The 21,320-nt window shown below is 33.5% G+C and overlaps 1 pseudogene across 1 annotated transcript; it reads right to left on the minus strand.

The window, feature by feature from the left end:
- Window positions 1-14,208: 14,208 nt before the first annotated feature.
- Window positions 14,209-20,747, minus strand: LOC148926909 (6,7,8-trihydroxycoumarin synthase-like; annotated as a pseudogene). The gene is made up of 3 exons (XR_016130502.1): window positions 20,169-20,747; window positions 15,057-15,434; window positions 14,209-14,973 (listed from the first exon to the last, which is right to left on the minus strand). The product of XR_016130502.1 is annotated as a 6,7,8-trihydroxycoumarin synthase-like (transcript).
- Window positions 20,748-21,320: the final 573 nt, after the last annotated feature.

Raw genomic sequence — 21,320 nt, forward strand, 5'->3', positions numbered from 1 at the left:
GTTTGTGACCTTTTGCTCACTAACATATTATTTTGGTACTTTTTGGTCCCCAACATATTGTTTTGGTCCAAAATAACCATTTTCTGTTAAAATTAATTAACAGTCAAAATGTTTGATCAATTTAATAACTTAATTAAAGTCTAGGATTAATTAACAGTTAAAAAATTTTAGGGCAAATGTAAGAGACCAAAATTGGAGTTTAGTCAATTAATAAATAATTAACTAAAAGTCTTAAGACATTTAAATTAAATCGCACGTAAAAACTAATTATACACCCTAAGCAACAAAAAAGCCTTAACTATCACTAAGAAAGGTAAAAGTAAAAGCACATGGCAACAGAATTGAAGTGGACAAAAAATTAAAATGTACATAGGTCACATCTCTCACAATTAAGGCACACAAGAAGCTTACTATTGTAATTTTTCAATTAAATTTAAAATATGAATATCAATAAATTTAATACCGCTTGATAAAACAATTTAAGAAAATGATGACGCTAGCTCTTGATAAAACAATCTAAAATATTGCATATAGAAAACCAATTGGTTCGTGCATCACGCACGGGTGTGATACTAGTACATTATAATAAACCACAATTAATACCATTACCAAAATTTAAGGTAAGGAAGATATACAGACAATAATCTAAAATCAATACGACTAAAGTTCATTTTTGTCCCTTATATTTTCCCTAAAATTCTTTTTGGTCTCATACATTAAGTTTGTGACCTTTTGGTCACTAACATATTATTTTGGTACTTTTTGGTCCCCAACATATTGTTTTGGTCCAAAATAACCATTTTCTGTTAAAATTAATTAACAGTCAAAATGTTTGATCAATTTAATAACTTAATTAAAGTCTAGGATTAATTAACAGTCAAAAAATTTTAGGGCAAATGTAAGAGACCAAAATTGGAGTTTAGTCAATTAATAAATAATTAACTAAAAGTCTTAAGACATTTAAATTAAATTGCACGTAAAAACTAATTATACACCCTAAGCAACACAAAAGCCTTAACTATCACTAAGAAAGGTAAAAGTAAAAGCACATGGTAACAGAATTGAAGTGGACAAAAAATTAAAATGTACATAGGTCATGTCTCTCACAATTAAGGCACACAAGAAGCTTACTATTGTAATTTTTCAATTAAATTTAAAATATGAATATCAATAAATTAAATACCGCTTGATAAAACAATTTAAGAAAATGATGACGCTAGCTCTTGATAAAACAATCTAAAATAATGCATATAGAAAACCAATTGGTTCGTGCATCACGCACGGGTGTGATACTAGTACATTATAATAAACCACAATTAATACCATTACCAAAATTTAAGGTTAGGAAGATATACAGACAATAATCTAAAATCAATACGACTAAAGTTCATTTTTGTCCCTTATATTTTTCCTAAAATTCTTTTTGGTCTCATACATTAAGTTTGTGACCTTTTGGTCATTAACATATTATTTTGGTACTTTTTGGTCCCCAACATATTGTTTTGGTCCAAAATAACCATTTTCTGTTAAAATTAATTAACAGTCAAAATGTTTGATCAATTTAATAACTTAATTAAAGTCTAGGATTAATTAACAGTCAAAAAATTTTAGGGCAAATGTAAGAGACCAAAATTGGAGTTTAGTCAATTAATAAATAATTAACTAAAAGTCTTAAGACATTTAAATTAAATTGCACGTAAAAACTAATTATACACCCTAAGCAACACAAAAGCCTTAACTATCACTAAGAAAGGTAAAAGTAAAAGCACATGGCAACAGAATTGAAGTGGACAAAAAATTAAAATGTACATAGGTCATATCTCTCACAATTAAGGCACACAAGAAACTTACTATTGTAATTTTTCAATTAAATTTAAAATATGAATATCAATAAATTAAATACCGCTTGATAAAACAATTTAAGAAAATGATGACGCTAGCTCTTGATAAAACAATCTAAAATAATGCATATAGAAAACCAATTGGTTCGTGCATCGCACGGGTGTGATACTAGTACATTATAATAAACCACAATTAATACCATTACCAAAATTTAAGGTAAGGAAGATATACAGACAATAATCTAAAATCAATACGACTAAAGTTCATTTTTGTCCCTTATATTTTCCCTAAAATTCTTTTTGGTCTCATACATTAAGTTTGTGACCTTTTGGTCACTAACATATTATTTTGGTACTTTTTGGTCCCCAACATATTGTTTTGGTCCAAAATAACCATTTTCTGTTAAAATTAATTAACAGTCAAAATGTTTGATCAATTTAATAACTTAATTAAAGTCTAGGATTAATTAACAGTCAAAAAATTTTAGGGCAAATGTAAGAGACCAAAATTGGAGTTTAGTCAATTAATAAATAATTAACTAAAAGTCTTAAGACATTTAAATTAAATTGCACGTAAAAACTAATTATACACCCTAAGCAACACAAAAGCCTTAACTATCACTAAGAAAGGTAAAAGTAAAATCACATGGTAACAGAATTGAAGTGGACAAAAAATTAAAATGTACATAGGTCATGTCTCTCACAATTAAGGCACACAAGAAGCTTACTATTGTAATTTTTCAATTAAATTTAAAATATGAATATCAATAAATTAAATACCGCTTGATAAAACAATTTAAGAAAATGATGACGCTAGCTCTTGATAAAACAATCTAAAATAATGCATATAGAAAACCAATTGGTTCGTGCATCACGCACGGGTGTGATACTAGTACATTATAATAAACCACAATTAATACCATTACCAAAATTTAAGGTTAGGAAGATATACAGACAATAATCTAAAATCAATACGACTAAAGTTCATTTTTGTCCCTTATATTTTTCCTAAAATTCTTTTTGGTCTCATACATTAAGTTTGTGACCTTTTGGTCATTAACATATTATTTTGGTACTTTTTGGTCCCCAACATATTGTTTTGGTCCAAAATAACCATTTTCTGTTAAAATTAATTAACAGTCAAAATGTTTGATCAATTTAATAACTTAATTAAAGTCTAGGATTAATTAACAGTCAAAAAATTTTAGGGCAAATGTAAGAGACCAAAATTGGAGTTTAGTCAATTAATAAATAATTAACTAAAAGTCTTAAGACATTTAAATTAAATTGCACGTAAAAACTAATTATACACCCTAAGCAACACAAAAGCCTTAACTATCACTAAGAAAGGTAAAAGTAAAAGCACATGGTAACAGAATTGAAGTGGACAAAAAATTAAAATGTACATAGGTCATGTCTCTCACAATTAAGGCACACAAGAAGCTTACTATTGTAATTTTTCAATTAAATTTAAAATATGAATATCAATAAATTAAATACCGCTTGATAAAACAATTTAAGAAAATGATGACGCTAGCTCTTGATAAAACAATCTAAAATAATGCATATAGAAAACCAATTGGTTCGTGCATCACGCACGGGTGTGATACTAGTACATTATAATAAACCACAATTAATACCATTACCAAAATTTAAGGTTAGGAAGATATACAGACAATAATCTAAAATCAATACGACTAAAGTTCATTTTTGTCCCTTATATTTTTCCTAAAATTCATTTTGGTCTCATACATTAAGTTTGTGACCTTTTGGTCATTAACATATTATTTTGGTACTTTTTGGTCCCCAACATATTGTTTTGGTCCAAAATAACCATTTTCTGTTAAAATTAATTAACAGTCAAAATGTTTGATCAATTTAATAACTTAATTAAAGTCTAGGATTAATTAACAGTCAAAAAATTTTAGGGCAAATGTAAGAGACCAAAATTGGAGTTTAGTCAATTAATAAATAATTAACTAAAAGTCTTAAGACATTTAAATTAAATTGCACGTAAAAACTAATTATACACCCTAAGCAACACAAAAGCCTTAATTATCACTAAAAAAGGTAAAAGTAATAGCACATGGCAACATAATTAAAGTGGACAAAAAATTAAAATGTACATAGGTCATATCTCTCACAATTAAGGCACACAAGAAGCTTACTATTGTAATTTTTCAATTAAATTTAAAATATGAATATCAATAAATTAAATACCGCTTGATAAAACAATTTAAGAAAATGATGACGCTAGCTCTTGATAAAACAATCTAAAATAATGCATATAGAAAACCAATTGGTTCGTGCACCGCACGGGTGTGATACTAGTACATTATAATAAACCACAATTAATACCATTACCAAAATTTAAGGTTAGGAAGATATACAGACAATAATCTAAAATCAATACGACTAAAGTTCATTTTTGTCCCTTATATTTTCCCTAAAATTCTTTTTGGTCTCATACATTAAGTTTGTGACCTTTTGGTCACTAACATATTATTTTGGTACTTTTTGGTCCCCAACATATTGTTTTGGTCCAAAATAACCATTTTCTGTTAAAATTAATTAACAGTGAAAATGTTTGATCAATTTAATAACTTAATTAAAGTCTAGGATTAATTAACAGTCAAAAAATTTTAGGGCAAATGTAAGAGACCAAAATTGGAGTTTAGTCAATTAATAAATAATTAACTAAAAGTCTTAAGACATTTAAATTAAATTGCACGTAAAAACTAATTATACACCCTAAGCAACACAAAAGCCTTAACTATCACTAAGAAAGGTAAAAGTAAAAGCACATGGCAACAGAATTGAAGTGGACAAAAAATTAAAATGTACATAGATCATATCTCTCACAATTAAGGCACACAAGAAGCTTACTATTGTAATTTTTCAATTAAATTTAAAATATGAATGTCAATAAATTAAATACCGCTTGATAAAACAATTTAAGAAAATGATGACGCTAGCTCTTGATAAAACAATCTAAAATAATGCATATAGAAAACCAATTGGTTCGTGCATCGCACGGGTGTGATACTAGTACATTATAATAAACCACAATTAATACCATTACCAAAATTTAAGGTAAGGAAGATATACAGACAATAATCTAAAATCAATACGACTAAAGTTCATTTTTGTCCTTTATATTTTCCCTAAAATTCTTTTTGGTCTCATACATTAAGTTTGTGACCTTTTGCTCACTAACATATTATTTTGGTACTTTTTGGTCCCCAACATATTGTTTTGGTCCAAAATAACCATTTTCTGTTAAAATTAATTAACAGTCAAAATGTTTGATCAATTTAATAACTTAATTAAAGTCTAGGATTAATTAACAGTTAAAAAATTTTAGGGCAAATGTAAGAGACCAAAATTGGAGTTTAGTCAATTAATAAATAATTAACTAAAAGTCTTAAGACATTTAAATTAAATCGCACGTAAAAACTAATTATACACCCTAAGCAACAAAAAAGCCTTAACTATCACTAAGAAAGGTAAAAGTAAAAGCACATGGCAACAGAATTGAAGTGGACAAAAAATTAAAATGTACATAGGTCACATCTCTCACAATTAAGGCACACAAGAAGCTTACTATTGTAATTTTTCAATTAAATTTAAAATATGAATATCAATAAATTAAATACCGCTTGATAAAACAATTTAAGAAAATGATGACGCTAGCTCTTGATAAAACAATCTAAAATATTGCATATAGAAAACCAATTGGTTCGTGCATCACGCACGGGTGTGATACTAGTACATTATAATAAACCACAATTAATACCATTACCAAAATTTAAGATTAGGAAGATATACAGACAATAATCTAAAATCAATACGACTAAAGTTCATTTTTGTCCCTTATATTTTTCCTAAAATTCTTTTTGGTCTCATACATTAAGTTTGTGACCTTTTGGTCACTAACATATTATTTTGGTACTTCTTGGTCCCCAACATATTGTTTTGGTCCAAAATAACCATTTTCTGTTAAAATTAATTAACAGTCAAAATGTTTGATCAATTTAATAACTTAATTAAAGTCTAGGATTAATTAACAGTCAAAAAATTTTAGGACAAATGTAAGAGACCAAAATTGGAGTTTAGTCAATTAATAAATAATTAACTAAAAGTCTTAAGACATTTAAATTAAATTGCACGTAAAAACTAATTATACACCCTAAGCAACACAAAAGCCTTAACTATCACTAAGAAAAGTAAAAGTAAAAGCACATGGCAACAGAATTGAAGTGGACAAAAAATTAAAATGTACATAGGTCATATCTCTCACAATTAAGGCACACAAGAAACTTACTATTGTAATTTTTCAATTAAATTTAAAATATGAATATCAATAAATTAAATACCGCTTGATAAAACAATTTAAGAAAATGATGACGCTAGCTCTTGATAAAACAATCTAAAATAATGCATATAGAAAACCAATTGGTTCGTGCATCGCACGGGTGTGATACTAGTACATTATAATAAACCACAATTAATACCATTACCAAAATTTAAGGTAAGGAAGATATACAGACAATAATCTAAAATCAATACGACTAAAGTTCATTTTTGTCCCTTATATTTTCCCTAAAATTCTTTTTGGTCTCATACATTAAGTTTGTGACCTTTTGGTCACTAACATATTATTTTGGTACTTTTTGGTCCCCAACATATTGTTTTGGTCCAAAATAACCATTTTCTGTTAAAATTAATTAACAGTCAAAATGTTTGATCAATTTAATAACTTAATTAAAGTCTAGGATTAATTAACAGTCAAAAAATTTTAGGGCAAATGTAAGAGACCAAAATTGGAGTTTAGTCAATTAATAAATAATTAACTAAAAGTCTTAAGACATTTAAATTAAATTGCACGTAAAAACTAATTATACACCCTAAGCAACACAAAAGCCTTAACTATCACTAAGAAAGGTAAAAGTAAAAGCACATGGTAACAGAATTGAAGTGGACAAAAAATTAAAATGTACATAGGTCATGTCTCTCACAATTAAGGCACACAAGAAGCTTACTATTGTAATTTTTCAATTAAATTTAAAATATGAATATCAATAAATTAAATACCGCTTGATAAAACAATTTAAGAAAATGATGACGCTAGCTCTTGATAAAACAATCTAAAATAATGCATATAGAAAACCAATTGGTTCGTGCATCACGCACGGGTGTGATACTAGTACATTATAATAAACCACAATTAATACCATTACCAAAATTTAAGGTTAGGAAGATATACAGACAATAATCTAAAATCAATACGACTAAAGTTCATTTTTGTCCCTTATATTTTTCCTAAAATTCATTTTGGTCTCATACATTAAGTTTGTGACCTTTTGGTCATTAACATATTATTTTGGTACTTTTTGGTCCCCAACATATTGTTTTGGTCCAAAATAACCATTTTCTGTTAAAATTAATTAACAGTCAAAATGTTTGATCAATTTAATAACTTAATTAAAGTCTAGGATTAATTAACAGTCAAAAAATTTTAGGGCAAATGTAAGAGACCAAAATTGGAGTTTAGTCAATTAATAAATAATTAACTAAAAGTCTTAAGACATTTAAATTAAATTGCACGTAAAAACTAATTATACACCCTAAGCAACACAAAAGCCTTAATTATCACTAAAAAAGGTAAAAGTAATAGCACATGGCAACATAATTGAAGTGGACAAAAAATTAAAATGTACATAGGTCATATCTCTCACAATTAAGGCACACAAGAAGCTTACTATTGTAATTTTTCAATTAAATTTAAAATATGAATATCAATAAATTAAATACCGCTTGATAAAACAATTTAAGAAAATGATGACGCTAGCTCTTGATAAAACAATCTAAAATAATGCATATAGAAAACCAATTGGTTCGTGCACCGCACGGGTGTGATACTAGTACATTATAATAAACCACAATTAATACCATTACCAAAATTTAAGGTTAGGAAGATATACAGACAATAATATAAAATCAATACGACTAAAGTTCATTTTTGTCCCTTATATTTTCCCTAAAATTCTTTTTGGTCTCATACATTAAGTTTGTGACCTTTTGGTCACTAACATATTATTTTGGTACTTTTTGGTCCCAAACATATTGTTTTGGTCCAAAATAACCATTTTCTGTTAAAATTAATTAACAGTGAAAATGTTTGATCAATTTAATAACTTAATTAAAGTCTAGGATTAATTAACAGTCAAAAATTTTTAGGGCAAATGTAAGAGACCAAAATTGGAGTTTAGTCAATTAATAAATAATTAACTAAAAGTCTTAAGACATTTAAATTAAATTGCACGTAAAAACTAATTATACACCCTAAGCAACACAAAAGCCTTAACTATCACTAAGAAAGGTAAAAGTAAAAGCACATGGCAACAGAATTGTAGTGGACAAAAAATTAAAATGTACATAGGTCATATCTCTCACAATTAAGTCACACAAGAAGCTTACTATTGTAATTTTTCAATTAAATTTAAAATATGAATATCAATAAATTAAATACCGCTTGATAAAACAATTTAAGAAAATGATGACGCTAGCTCTTGATAAAACAATCTAAGAAAATGATGACGCTTCTTTTTCTATTCTTGTCTCCCTTAATTACCAAGTATGCATATAGTAATACAACTACTTGATAAGATCGTCGACTGCACATACACATCCTATATATTAGCTATATATTTGTCCTTGGAAGTAGAAGATGATAAATATTTGGAGAAGCAAAAACAAGAGAAGAAACATCATATTTTGGGTAGTTTGAGAATTGAGATAGTAATGTTGTGAAAAAAACGCACAATCGGCAAAGAACTAGTATATAGTGTGATACAACTACTTGATAAGATTGTCGACTGCACATACACATCCGATATATTAGTTATATATGAAGTACTATATAAGTACTAGAGTATCATATAGTGACATAACTACTTGATGAGATCGCCGACTGCACATACATATCCGATATATTAGCTATATATGCTACTACATTATTATAATAATTAGTATAATACAGATAATATAAATTTATCTAAACAGTACGTTTTATATAAGGCTAGTACTTATTAAATCTATCACCAATACATCATCATCTAAGAATTAATGATAGAATTGAGTTGAAAACAATGCACTATTGCCAAAAAACTAGCAATCAAATTGATTCTACATCATGCATTTAGTGATATAACTACTTGATAAGATCGTCGATTGCACATACACATCCAATATATTAGCTATATATGCTAAGAATAATGCATATAATCAATATTTATCTAAATAGGGAATAGTAGTATGTTTTATATAAGGCCGGTACTTATTGAATCGGTCAGCAATGATATCATAATCCAAGAATTATGATAATAATGTGTTAAAAAATGTACAATTTCCAAAAAAATCTACTCCACATAGCAATCAAATTGATTCTACAATCTACATCATGCATATAGTAACCAATACACATGTAGCGACTAGGGCGTGCTGTGCGATCAGCCACTGAGGCCTGGAATGCGAGCATTCGAGTATTTTCTACAATTAATTAATATTTTGTTAAAATATTTTTTTATATATTAAAATCCAATTTATTTAAAAAACAAACGACTACTACGTTAATTTACAATAACCCATGCTTAAGTTGGACCCTGAATTGGTAAAAAAAAATATACTTTGTGAGAAATTATTGAGTAAATTCTACACATTCGGAAGATTTTATAAATTATTTTCTCACCCCGATTGATAGTGTATTATTCATTGTGGTATACACTCGAGCAATTTAATCATGCATATTTAGGGAAGTTATTATAAATTGTTTTCCCATCCATTGATTAGTATAAGTAACTGTGATGATTTAAATACAAAATGAAGGTCAAGCTTAATGGAACGGTGGTTTTGAAAGCTTAAGGTATACCTTAATTTAGAGTTCAAACCCTTTCACTTCCGCCCCCAAAAAGTTATTAAAAAATTCGTATAGTTAAATGTAACTTTCATAATATAAATCAGATATTTAGTAAGTATCATTCAGCTTTAGAACATTTTAATAGCTTTATTTAGAACATTACTTACTAATGTGCATATATCGTGCATATACCGTGCATCTATTTTTGTTCAATACATTCGCCAAAGAGGGAGCCCTGGTGGCCTCGTTGGATGGAGTTCTGTGGCTTGCTCATAAATTTGTGCTTGGAAGTTGAGGGTGATGATTATTGGAAGACACAAAAACAAGAGAAGAATCATCATTTTATTGTGTTGATAAACAATAGCAATCAAATTGATTCTACATCATGCATATAGTGATATATATAACTGTTGGATAAGATCGTTGACTGCATATACACATCCAATATATTAGCTTGAATTGATTTTTTACATGGGATAGACATATCAAAATTTATCTAATGGAGTATAAAATATGTTCGATAATAGACCACAATTATAAGATTACCAAAATTGAAGCTTAAGAAGATTTACAGACCCTTTAATAAATAACTAACTACAACATTTAAATTTAATGCTAAAAACTAATTATGCACCTTAAAAGTCCTAATTAACAATCAAAAGTTAGTGTAAAAGCTTAATTGACAACATATCTCTCACAATTCAGGCACTCATGACACCCACTATTGTAATTTTTCTAATAAATTTAAAATATGAATATCAATCAACACAGCTTGATAATTGTTCATGAATCATGATAGAGTTCACAACTCAATTTTCTATGCTCATCTCTCCCCTTTAATCACTAAAATCTAAACATGTCAGCAAACACTAACCGCTGGACCCACCAGCGCCACCGTTCATCGGCAATCTACACCGTTCATCGGCCTTCTCTCCAACAAGTACAGCCCCATTAATCGACTGCGTCTCCAACAAGTACTTCCCCGTACGTGCATATAACGTGCATATAGCGTGCATCTGTTTTGTTCAACAATTTGCGTAACATAACTCATTTAATGTGATAAAAATCAACTAAACGTTTTCTCTTTTTCAGAATTAACGTTTGTAATGTTAATTTACTTACTATTTTTAGCCTACCCCTATTAAGTGTCTAATTATCAACTGACTTGTTATGCGTATAAACCCATGTATCAATTTTATCAAATATCCGTTGATCTCTAGTGTCCAATTTATAAGTACATTCTGACTAATCAATATATACACAAAACAATCAAAATTTGGATGCCTCGAACCAGTGGCGGAACCAGCGTAGGACAAGTCCCCGCGCCAGCGAGGCCTTGGCCGGTTCCTGATCACTAATACCACCGGAAACTGTAAGGGTGCCGCCCAGTTGCAGAAAATGTGAAATACCGAAGGAAGAAGATGAAGTTACTGTTTTCTGATATTGGGCTGAAGCGGTAGAATAGAATTAATCGGCCCATTAATATTTGGTAGCCCAGATATTAAATAATACTCCTCCTCCTGTTTAATTCTTGAAAAAATCTTCGCTATCGATTTGTCGCCTTTTGACAAATAATAACAATGACTCATTAATTGTTAGTTACGAGTAGTGATGTCATAGGGGTGTAAGTTCGGGTATCTGTGGGTGTCCAAACTCGAAAATTCGGGTACTCGAACCCGAAATCTCAAAAATATCATACTCAATATCCGACCCGTATGTGAATTTGGGTACCCTAATACCCGATGCGGGTACCCGAACCCAACTAATCGGGTACCCATAAACCCGGAATTATTATATTTAAAATTTATTCTTTTATATAAATTAAATTGTGATGAAAATAGAAATTTTTAAAAATCACACAATACTTATACTATTTATTGACTATAATTCTATATTATATAAAATAGATCTTAGACTAATAGACACTACTTAATTTTAAAATAAAAAATTTTTTTTGGTATAAATTGAAACATAAAAGGGATTATAAAAGAGATTAAAATAACTTTTTAAGACATTAAATGAACACGTAAATAAAATGGAGAAAGGATAACTAACTAACTATATATTTTCTAAAGATAACAAGTAAGAACATAAATAATGCAACATGAACCGAACACGAATGTAAAGAAGAGAGAGCAAACGGCAAAAAGAGAGCAACAGCAGCGGCGTGAAGAAAACTTGAAAAAGTGATGCATACGAAAAATTTATAAATCTACATGTGATTAAATAAAGTTACCCTAGATTTACCTTACGAGCCATAGTCCTATACCAAATAAAAATATTTATCACAAATACATAATTAATCGGGTTTAATCGGGTATTAGTTGGGTACCCTAATACGGGTTTCGGGTACCCTAAACCCGAAAAATCCTAACATTAACTACCCAAACCCGTACTCAAACCCATTATTTCGGGTTTCGGGTACCCATAATCCGTCGGGTATTGGGACTGGGTCGGGAATACCCGAAACCCGCAGATTAAATTTTCAGGCTTAGATGTCAATCTAGCCCGAAATCCACGGGTCGACCCGAATTACCCCGTAAAATCATAGGGTTAGGGTCGAAAAATCGCAACACATATTCAGAAGCGGGCTATACGGGCTAACCCGTTCGAGTCAGCGGGTTATGCGGGCTGCCCCGAATGGGTTGCGGGTTAGCCCACGGGTTGAGCATTTAATATAAAAATATAATTAAAATTTTGGATTATATACTTATATGAAGTATATTCGGTAATATCAATATTAAATACTAGTACAACATTGATATGAAGAATATATGGTAATTATGTCTTCTCTCTCAGAGTCGGATGGAGTGTATAATAATTTAGTCTATTTATCTATAATAGTGTACCTTTGTTTTTAGAAAACCTTAATATATGTGAGACGGTTGCGAGCAGAGGCGGGCGGGATGAGACAGCCCACCGCACACGCGAAAGGGAAAACTAGCAACCGCTCGCTGAATCCACTTAGATGGTGCCATTACCGACACTAGTACTACTATAAATTATTTTCATACCATGTTTGTTAGTATATTCATTGTGGCATACACTCTGAATAAATTAATACTAGTATTTAATGCATATAGCAACCAAATTGGTTCTACATCAAGTGTCACGAGTGCCTAAATTGTGAGTGATATGTACTGTGTACATTTTAATTTTTCGTCCATTTCAATTTGTTGCCTTAAGCCAAAGTTTTATTTGTCTATCCCATGTATGCAATTAATTCAACATTATAGTTATACAAATAACAACTTTAATAATTAGTTGATAATTAAATTTGCATTGTAGCTAATATATTAGATGTGTATATGCAGGTCGCGATCTTATCCAGTAAACAGGTACACGACTCAGACAAAAACTAAAAAATATGACACTTCTTTTTCTATTCTTCTCTCTCCCAATAATTACTAAAATCTAAACATGCCAACAAACCCTACCGCCGGACCCACCGTTCATCAGCAATCTACACCGGTTAATTTGACGACCGATCTCCGCCACCTCTCCAACAAGTAGAGTCCTGCCATGTCCCCCAAGCTAGGATACCACCTTGATTTAGATGGATTTACTTTTTTATTTAAAAAAATATATACTCCCTCCATCCCCGATTAAGAGTCACACTTTGACCGGGCACGAGTTTTAAGAAATATAAAAAAAAGTTGGTTGGAAAAGTTAGTAGAATGTGGGACCTATTTTTTTATATTTGTTTTATAATAAAATGTGAGTGAATTGAGTTAGTGGAATGTGAGACCTACTTACTATTTATGGAAAAGATGAAGTGTGAATCTTAATTGGGAACGTACCGAAATGGAAAAGTGTGACTCTTAATCGGGGACGGATGGAGTATATGTGATCATGGTTGCTAGCGGCATTGTATGGGCTGACGGTATGAGACAGCTCATGTGAAAAGGAAAACTGGCGACCGTTCGCCTGACATACGTGGTGCATGTTGCACGCTCAACCATTGAGGTGGTGTCATTGCCGACATGCCTTGGAATGCGAGCATTGACATTATCTGCTGATTATTTTTAATAAAAAACAATTTTTAATTATAGGCATTTAAATAATTTATGAACAATTAAAAGAATAAGCAATTGCTAAAATTCACAATGATCCATACTTAAGTTGGCCCCTGAATCTGTAAAACATTATACTTTGTGAGATATGGTACTTAAGTAAATCCTACACATTTGGAAAGTTTTTATCAATTATTTTCTCACCCCATTTGTTAGTCTATTCGTTGTGGCATGCATTGAATAAATTAATCATGCACATTTAGGGAAGTTTTTATAAGTGTTTCCCCACCTCATATCTCTATGTATTTGGAAATAGGTTTCCCACACGAGGGAAACTTGTAGATTAGTTTATAGAAAGTTATGATTATTTAATACTACAAAATAAATGTCTAGTTGGACATTCTAAGGGATAACTACAAGTTATTAGGTTCCAAAACCCGTTCATTACTGACCACAAGTAAACGATACAAGCTAGTTATAACTTTTGCATAATAATAGAAATATTTCACAGGGTTTAGAACATTTTAAGAGCCTAGTTTATAACATTGCTTACTTAGACATTTATAGTAAGTAGATAGTCTGCAAAGATCTATGCAATCACGAGCTTGGGAAGGAGGCAAAGAGCATTCTTCTTATGCATTGTGATTCAAGGCAAAACCTCAAAATCAATATCCTCTTCCTTCATTCCAACCGGAAACTCCCAATCAAATTTGCCCACAACATTTGCCAATGCGAGTTCCATCTCAGCCGTTGCCATTCCGATCCCCGGACACCTTCTTCGCCCGAATCCAAACGGGATCAACTCCGGAGTCTGGCCCCTTGGATCAAGGCCAGACTCCAAAAACCTCTCAGGCAAGAACTCATCCTCGTTTTCCCACATCGCAGGATCTCTTGCAATAGCCCAAGCATTGACATACACAGTACTTCCACCTTCGATTTCATAACCATTTACACTATATTTCTTGGTCGTCTCTCGTGGTATTAACAGTGGAGCTGGTGGATACAACCTCAGACTCTCCTTCACAACTGCCCTTAAATACGGAAGTTTCTCTATGTCTTTTTCATCGATCAAATCTTTCTTTCTGGCCAACTGCCTTATCTCCGCTTGCAATTTCTTCATCAACAAAGGCTTCTTCACCAACGCGGCCATCGCCCACACTAACGCAGCTGAAACCGTGTCGCTGCCTCCGGCTATTATATTCTGCAAACAAGGCTACAATAGTCATAATATGTTTACTCAAATTAATTAACCAAATACGATATTCATTACATTAACATACATACCATTAGTAGTGCTTTGATGTGGTCCATTGTAACCTCAAACGACGTCGTTCCATTTTCTTTAATCCTTAACAATATATCAACGATGTCTCCCTCCATAGATTTTGGCCTATTCGGATCCATATGCTCTTCAATCAGTTCCTCATAGAAAGAATCCATGTCATGAAAATTCTTGCCAAGCTTTTTATTCATACCAAGCAATCTATCAACCCATCGAAACCAAGGCAAGTAATCCTCCACAAAAAAACCTCCAAGAAGCGACTGCATTTCGCGAAGAAGATCAAAGAAACGGTTCTTTCCATAGCCTTCATCTCCATAGGTCTTCCCAAACGCAACTCTACATATAGAGTTACTAGAAAGCGACAGCATCGTCTCTGTTAGCTTTTGAGATTGAAATCAGGTGATTCAGATGATTCAGAGAGGAAGAATGAGAGAATTTGATTGATTGAGTAATTTGGGGATTTTTCGGAGTTTACAACTTGAATGAAGAATTACAGATGTTTCTTCTATACAAACTAAGTAAATGAAAAGTCAAGATAAAAGATCAGCAGCTGACTGATCCAATGGTCCAGATTCATCCATCTTGATCAATTCAGATCTGTGGCTAGGATTTAAACTCCCATTTAAAACCTTCCCTTTATTTTCTAAGTATTGAGATGATATGAGCATACAATCTACAAATCTCCACCTTGCTCAATCATCCCACTGTCATCACTCAAGAACACCAATCTCCTGCAGAGCTGAAGTTTCTCTCTCGGTAGTGCCTTTGTAAGCATGTCTGCTGGATTAACTTTGGTGCTCACTTTGAATATCTCCACTTCATTCTCCTCTATCTTTTCTCTGATGAAGTGTAGGCGCACGTCTATGTGCTTGCTCCGTTCGTGGAAGACTTGGTGCTTAGCGAGGCATATAGCGCTGTTGTTATCGCATCCAATGGCTACTGATCTCTGAACAATCCCAAACTCTGCAGCTAGCCCCTTTAGCCAAAAGCTTTCCTTAACTGCTGCTGTTAAGGCAAGATATTCTGCCTCTGTCGTTGATAGTGCAACAACATCTTGGAGGCTCGATTTCCAACTAACTGCTGACCCAAACATGGTAAATACGTAGCCTGACTGAGATCGCCTGTTATCCACGTTGCCAGCAAAGTCCGAGTCAGAGAAACCTACCAGTGCATCCCCTTTCCAGCCACTGCCTCCTCCATACAATATTCCCAGATTTGCTGCTCCCTTTAGATACCTTAAGAGCCACTTGAGAGCTGACCAGTGTTCCTTTCCATGATCAGACATAAATCTACTAGTCAAACTCACAGCTTGTGCAATGTCCGGCCTCGTACAAATCATGGCATACATCACACTCCCTATGATGCTAGCATATGGGATGAGCTCCATTTCTTTCCTTTCTTCTGCATTATGTGGCTTTTGATCAACTGATAACTTGAAATGTTGTGCCAATGGTGTAGTTGTTTCCTTAAGGTTGTCAATTCTGAATCTTTTCAACAATCTTAGGATATACTCAGATTGACCAAGCCAAATACTCCCAGCCTTTCTACTTCTGACTATACTCATCCCAAGTATTCTTCTTCCAGGCCCTAGGTCCTTCATGTCAAAGCCTGATTTCAGATCATCTTTCACTATTTGCACCTCTTTCATGTTGGACCCTGCAACGAGCATATCATCTACGTATAATAGCAGATAAGCCACAACAACTCCACCTCTTTTCTTGTAGTACACACAAGAATCATATTTGGATCTGATGAAGCCACATTTCAGCATGTGAGAGTTGAATTTCTTGTGCCATTGCCTACTGGCCTGTTTTAAGCCATAAAGGCTCTTGTTGAGCTTGCAAACCTTCATCTCTTCCCCAGGTACAGCAAACCCCTCGGGTTGCACCATGTATATGGTTTCCTCCAAGTCACCATTCAAAAATGCCGTTTTGACATCCAATTGTTCTAATTCCCAGTTTCTGTTTGCCACAATAGCCATAAGCATTCTGATGGAGCTATGCTTCACAACAGGTGAAAAAACCTCGTTGTAATCGATTCCATATTCTTGGCTAAACCCTCTTGCAACCAACCTGGCCTTATATCTGATTGAACCATCTGCCTCCAATTTTCTTTTGAAAATCCACTTGCATGTGACCAGCTTTCTGCCTTCCACTCTATCCACCAAAGTCCATGTCTTATTTTTCATCAGAGAGTTTATCTCATCTCTCATTGCTTGCAGCCACTTATCCTTGTCATTGCTTTCCATGGCCTCTTTATATGTCAGTGGCTCTTCAGGCTCTAGCTGCTCTGCAATAGTCAGCGCATAAAAAACCATTTCAGAATCAGAGAATCTGGCAGGAAGTCGTCTTGAAGTTCTTCTGACTCTGTCCTTGGCCAACTGATAATTTCTCAAATCCTCAGCTGCACCATCTTGCTGATGAGTTCCGGTACCTGATTCATCAGATTGATCAGTATCTACCTGCTCAGTTCCAGCATCTCTTTCAGGCATTTGTTGACCTTGGTTATCATCCTTATCAACCCCTAGCTCCACCTCAAAGTCATTACTACTATCAGTAACAATCCTTATTCCATCAGCAGTATTTCCTTTGTTCAAGTAAGGCATATCATTCTCCAGAAAAGTCACATCTCTACTTATCAAGATCTTGTGATTTCCAGGCTCTATGCACCATAGCCTATAACCTTTTACCCCCTTTTGATATCCTAGCATTACACACATTAATGCCCTAGGATCCAGTTTTCCTTGCTTCACATGAGCAAAGGCTTTACAGCCAAAAATCTTCAAGTTAGAGTAACTAGAATGCCTTCCATACCATCTGTAATCTGGTGTGTCACCATTAATGGAAGATGATGGGCATTTATTCAACAAATGCACAGCAGTAGAGGCAGCTTCACCCCAGAACTTCTTTCCTAGCCCTGAAGAGAACAACATACACCTTATTCTCTCAACAATGGTTCTGTTGGCTCTCTCAGCCACCCCATTTTGTTGGGGGTTCATGGGAACAGTCTTATGCCTTTTGATTCCCTTCTCCTTGCAGAAATTATCAAACTCCTTAGATAAGTATTCAAGGCCATTGTCAGTTCTGAGGCACTTCACCTTACAGCCCCTCTCTAACTCCACCTCACTACACCATTCCTTGAATTTACTAAAAGCTTATGATTTCTCTTTCAAAATATATATCCAAATCTTCTTAGAATAATCATCAATTAGTGACATGTAGTATTTACCCCCACCAATAGTATTCACAGATGCTGGCCCCCATAAATCACTATGGACATACTCTAAAGGAGAAGAAGAAGTATGTTTACCAATGGGATATGGTTGTTTCTTTGCTTTCCCTCGAATGCAATCTTGGCAAGGTTCTGGCTCTTGTGTAACAGTAGCTGAGATGATCTCCTTTTTCACCAGTTCTTTGATGCTCCCCATGGCTGGATGACCCAGCCTTTCATGCCATAACTTCAAGCTGGCTGAACTCACCAAGTTTACCTCATTACTCTGAATCTTGATGACAGAAGCATAAAGATAGTATAGGCTCCCTCTCCTCTCAGCAGTCATGACCACATCTTGCCCCTTCCTTACCACCATTCTTCCACCAGATGAAAGGAATGAATACCCCTTCATCTCTAGTGACCCAGGGATATCAAATTCCTTTTCACCTCTGGAATATATCTTACATCAGTCAACAGCTTTATAGACTGATCTTGCATCTTCAACCTTATTGAGCCTATCCCCTTCACATCACACACCTTGTTGTTGCCCAATGTCACAGTGCCAGAGGCTTCATCTAGATGTTCATACCAATTCAGATTTGGACATATATGAAAACTACATCCACTATCCATAATCCAAGATGCCCCATCAATGGTTTCCATTACATTCAAAACTTCTGCAGTTTCAATTGATTCAATATAGTCAGAAGTATTTGTACCTTGATTTCCAGATGTAGCTTGTTTCCGTTTCCAGCCATAGCAGTCCTTTTTCAAATGCCCAGGCTTCTTGCACCAAAAACACACCCGGCTCTCTTTCTGATCATTCCCAGATTGCTTCGAACCATCGAACTTCTTCTTGGATGCTTTCTTGCCCTTGAAGCCTTTAATATTCAGACTCTCTGAGGTAGAATCAACGTTTCTTGCCCCAACAGATTGAAGCTCTTTGGCCCTTAACGCAGACTGAACTTCTAGGAAAGTGATGGTCCCTTCCCTTCCATACATCATCGCGTCGCGGAGATGATCATAGGATTTAGGTAGAGCGTTGAGGAGGAGTATCGCCTTATCCTCATCGCCGATCGTCACGTCGATGTTCTCAAGATCATCAATCGCTTTATTAAAATCCTCCAGTTGTTCCATTACGCCTTTATCATCCAAGAATCTGTACGAGTATAGCCTTTGTTTCATGCACAATCGATTTGCCAAAGACTTCGTCAGGTAGAGGTTTTCCAATTTGGTTAAAATCCCGGCCGCTGTAGTTTCTTTCGCGACCTCTCGCAACACCTTATTACCAAGGCACAGAACCACTACGCTGTGAGCTTTCGCCATAATTTCTGCTCGCTTCGCGAGCGCTTTCTCATCAGGCTCTGCTCCGGCCGTTCCAGCCGCCGGTGCTGTACCGTCCCCCACCTTCTCTCCTTCAAGCGCCGCCGATAGCCCTTGTTGGATGAACATCGCGCGCATCTTCATCCGCCACAGACCGAAGTCGTTTTTCCCGGTGAACTTTTCCGCTTCAAATCTTGAAGCCATCCTCTTCCTCGCGAATTCGATTCCAGACAAACACAATCTCAAATGCCTGTTGTTCCCACAGACGGCGCCAAATTTGTTAGCTTTTGAGATTGAAATCAGGTGATTCAGATGATTCAGAGAGGAAGAATGAGAGAATTTGATTGATTGAGTAATTTGGGGATTTTTCGGAGTTTACAACTTGAATGAAGAATTACAGATGTTTCTTCTATACAAACTAAGTAAATGAAAAGTCAAGATAAAAGATCAGCAGCTGACTGATCCAATGGTCCAGATTCATCCATCTTGATCAATTCAGATCTGTGGCTAGGATTTAAACTCCCATTTAAAACCTTCCCTTTATTTTCTAAGTATTGAGATGATATGAGCATACAATCTACAGTCTCGCTCAAGTTAACGACGGTGGAAGAAGATGCTTCTCTAGCAATCTTCGCCATCATCTTCCGCACTTCATCTTTGAAAATAGGCTGAGATGATTGAACTTGTTTCGCGCCAAAGAGATGGATGGTGGAGATCTTCCTCATCTCCCTCCACACTTGGTTGTAGGGCGAAAACGCAACATCTAGGCCGTTGTGCGTGAGCCTCTGCAGGGAAACAAGAAGCGGGCGGCTGGAGAAAATGGCGTCGTGTGATTTCATGATCTCTTTCACGGCATCTGCTGAGGAAATCACAACGACTGGCCGTAGTCCGAGCTTGAGGGACATGACGGGGCCGTACTTGTTGGAGAGGTGGCGGAGGTACGTGTGCGGAGATCGGACGTTGAACTGGTGCAGAATTCCGATGAACGGCAGCCCCCTTGGCCCCGGTGGATGGAGTTTGGTGGCATGTTTATATTTTTGTGCTTGGAAGTAGAAGATGATCATTACTGGGAGAAGGAAAAACAAGAGAATAAACATCATGTTTTGGGTAGTTTGAGAATTGAGATAGTATTGTTTTGAAAGAAAACGCACAATAGGCAAAAAATACCATATAGGTTTATATAACTACTTAATAAGATTGCCGACTGCACATACATATCCGATATATCTGCTATATATGCAATACTATATAAGCAGGGACGGAACTAGAAATGTAAATAAGTCGGTGCTAAAATTATCCATAAAAATAATTCTGATTATAAATAAATAGATATTTAAAATAATATTTTTGTATTTTAAGCTCTTTTATTTAATAAATTTATAAAGTGATTAAAACTCAAATACATGATATATTTAAACTACAAAATTTAATATATTTTTATATGAGATAATTCTCATTCAAATTATAAAATTTAGTAAAATAATTGGAGAGTCTCATAATGTTAGAAATCATAATATCACATTGCAATTTTCAATTTTTTTCAATTATCGGTAATGTTTAAAACGATAATATTTTACTATTTAAATAAGGAAAAATAAGCATTCTAATAAACTTTAAAATTCAAGATTTAATACTGTATTTTCAAATAAATTAACTAATACTCCATTTGACATTTTTTTATTATTTAAATGACTACTAAGTACTCTAATATTTTAATATATTGAAATAGAGAT

Source organism: Salvia hispanica, chromosome 5 (assembly GCF_029641045.1).
Source record: "Salvia hispanica isolate PSC_SH4W2 chromosome 5, Shi_PSC_v1, whole genome shotgun sequence".
Lineage (NCBI taxonomy): Eukaryota > Viridiplantae > Streptophyta > Magnoliopsida > Lamiales > Lamiaceae > Salvia > Salvia hispanica.